At 47.1% G+C, this 3,504-nt stretch overlaps 1 pseudogene; it reads left to right on the forward strand.

Moving 5' to 3' along the window:
* Positions 1-2,251, forward strand: part of LOC102822571 — an 8,342-nt pseudogene extending 6,091 nt beyond the window's left edge.
* The last annotated feature ends 1,253 nt before the right edge of the window (positions 2,252-3,504 follow it).

Raw genomic sequence — 3,504 nt, forward strand, 5'->3', positions numbered from 1 at the left:
GTGGAGGATCAGAGAAAAAGAGGAAAACCCTCAGTGAGATGGATTGGCCAAGTGGCAGCATCGATGGACTCAAGTGTGGCAACAGTAGTGAGGTTGTCTCAGGATCGGGCAGTGTTTCGTTCTGCTGTGCATAAGGTCGCTATGAGTTGGTACCGACTTGATGGACCTAACAACAACAAATCTTGTGATCAACTCCATGTTATAGTCCTGCACTTATTCTACAATGCCACACCAGGACTCCTACGTTGTTGTTAAGTGCTGTCAAATCAGTTCCTACTCATAAAGACCCTGTATAGAATTTCTGAGAAGCAGCTGGTGGGTTTGAACTGCCAACTTTATGGTTCCCAGTCCAGTGCTGATCCTACAATGCCACACTAGGACTCCTATTGTTGTTGTTGTTGTTAAGTGCCATCGAGTTGGTTCTGACCCATAGCGACCCTGCAAATCTTTCCAGAAGCAAAGTGCCACAGCTTTCTCCTGCTGAGCAGTTGGTGGGCTACTGATCTTTGGGTCAGCAGCCTCATACTCTAACCACTGTGTAACCAAGGCTCCTTCCAGAACAATTATAGCCTAGGAAACTCTATGGTGCAGTTCCACTCTGTCCTACGGGATCTTCATGAATCAGAAGCGACATGATGGCACACAACAAAAACACAGTAGTTATGCGGTCCCTGAGCGCTGCAAACAGTCAGTACACTCAGCTGCTAACTGAAACCTGGAGCTCAAATCTGACCAGAGACGGTTCTGACTCTTAGTATAACTTAATAATCACTGTCAGTTCCTGTGCCATCCGCACAATTGCTATCTTGTTTTAAGTTTTCTGTTCTGTATAAAAGATCACTATTGCATGGAAGCAAAAGGAGCTCTGGTAGCGTAGTGGTTACGAGTTGGGCTGCTAACCTCAAGGTCAGCAGTTCAAAACCACCAGCTGTTCCTCAGGAGAAACATGAGGCTTTCTGCTCCCATAAAGATAAAGATTCACAGCTTCATACAGGGCCACTATGAGTTGGAACTGACTCCAGGGCACACCACCACCATCACAAAGAAGCAGAACCTTAGGATTCTTCAGGAAGCCATATCAATTTCCATCACCCAACTGATCTATATTTGTTTTGTCTTTGTTTTTACTCCTGTTTAACAGTTAGGAATAAAGAGTCTACATAATAATTATACATTTGAAAGTAGGATCCTCTTTTCTCCCATGGAACAATACTGAATGACTGTACCCTACCAAGCACCTATCCATTGCCCTCAAGTCAAGTCCAACTTATATTGATCCTACAGGACAAGGAACTGTTCCCACAGTTGTAGAGGTGGGCAAGGTCCAAGTCTGGGATCAGATGTCCGACTGGAGGCTTCTCCTGACTCACATATCTGCAGGAGCTGATGAACAAAACATCAGCAGGTAAGATGGCAGGCTGGAAGTCAGGTGACAAGCCAGATGCAGGACCAGATCCAGCAAAATGCAAACCAGCTTTCCTGCAGCATCTCCATATATTGGGAGCAAGCCACGTCTCCAAGGATACTTCTTTTCAGTTGATTGACTACTAACAGAAGTTTTCATCACATCTTAACTTCCAAACCACTGAAAAGCCTGACCCAACTAAGTTGACACAAAACCTTAACTATCTGAGCTCTGTTGTCACCACCGCCTGCACCACCATCAGTTCAGCGTGCCACCCTACACCATTGTCTACTTTCTGGTTCCAGGGTGCTACCAGGCCGTGTGCATGGCTGCAGTGCCAACTCAAGGCCTTCTGTCTGTACAGGGACCTCCCCAAGTCCCAGGACAGAGACCTCAGCCTGTACCAGTCCAGCCATCTGGTGGCATCTGGGCTGCTCCCTATGGGAAGGACACTCGGAGGCAGCCCTGCTGGACATGATGAAAGACAGCGTAGAGGACCTGCACTGCAAGTACATCACCCTCATCTATACCAACTGCGAGGCAGGCAAAGACGACTACGTGAAGGCTCTATCCAAGCACCTGAAGCCCTTTGAGACCCTGCTGTCCCAGAACAAGGTGGCGGGGGGGGGGGGAGGAGAGACCTTCATTGTGGGCAACCAGATACCCTTTGTCGATTACAACCCACTGGACCTGCTGTTGATCCACAAGGTGCTGGCCCCCAGCTGCCTGGGTGTCATCCCCCTGCTCTTGGCTTATGTGGGGAGACTCAGCACACCACCACAACTCAGGGCCTTCCTGGCCTCTCAGGAACTCCTGAACCTCCCCATAAACGGCAACGGGAAATAGTGAGGGCCTCAAGGCCTCTGGGTGGGGGCATGGTGACTTCCTCCTTTGCCCAGGACCAAGAAAAGTTGTAAGAGGGAAAAAAACCTTAACTATTACAGGGCGTTTGTAAAACACACTTTGCTTCAGAGATAAAAGAAAATTCCAGGACAGTTCAACAGAAGTAGGAACTTTTTAATTTTTACTCAACTGATAAAGTTTTGAACACTCAGTCATATCTTTCGGTGACTACATCAACTTTATCACCCATATATTTGAGTTGTGGTGTTAGAGGAGAATATTGAAAGTACCGTGGGCTGCCAAAAGAACAAACAGATTTGTGTTGGAAAAAGTGCAACCAGAGTGCTCCTTGGAGGCCAGGATGGCCAAACTTCGTCTCTCATACTTTGGACATGTTGTCAGGATGGACCAGTCGCTGGAGAAGGATATCATGTTTGGTAAAGTGGAGGATCAGAGAAAAAGAGGAAGGCCTCCCCAGAGAGATGGATTGGCAAAATGGCAGCATCAATGGGCTCAAGCATGGCAACAATTGTGAGGTTAGCCCAGGACCCAGCAGTGTTTCGTTCTGTTTTGCATATGGTCGCTATGATTCGGTACCAACTCGATGGCACCTAACAACAACAACAACACCTACCTACTTAAGAAAATCTAACCAGTCAACTGTGGAGTTAAATACTTCCATCTCTCAAAGCCTCCCCTACCACTAGCGCTTAATGCAATGGTCATTTTGGCCGGTAGGTGGCGATCTTGCTTACAACATTCTACATTGACATTTTCTCAAAAACCGACTTCCAGGCTAAGGACTTAGAGAAAAGGAATGTAAAAATGTTTTGGCGCTGTTTCCTCGGAAAAGTTATTTGTAAACATCAAGATTGTTGTTGTTAGGTTCATCGAGTCTGTACCGACTCATAGCGACCGCACAGCAGAACGAAACACTGCCCGATACTGGGCCAACCTCACTATTGTTACCACGCTTGAGCCCATTGATGCTGCCACTTTGCCAATCCATCTCGTCGCGGTGTTCCTCTCTTTCTCTGACCCTCCACCCTAACAAATATGATATCCTTCTCCAGCGACTGGTCCCTCCTGACAATATGTCTGAAGTATGAAACACGAAGTTTGGCCATCCTGGCCTCCAAGGAGCACTCTGGCTGCACATCTAACACAGATCTGTTGGTTCTTTGGCACTTTCAGTGTTCTCCTCTAACAAGGCAACTCAAATGCATCAATTCTTCTATGGTCTTCCTTATTCACTG

This window comes from Chrysochloris asiatica, unplaced genomic scaffold (genome assembly GCF_000296735.1).
Source record: "Chrysochloris asiatica unplaced genomic scaffold, ChrAsi1.0 scaffold00055, whole genome shotgun sequence".
Lineage (NCBI taxonomy): Eukaryota > Metazoa > Chordata > Mammalia > Afrosoricida > Chrysochloridae > Chrysochloris > Chrysochloris asiatica.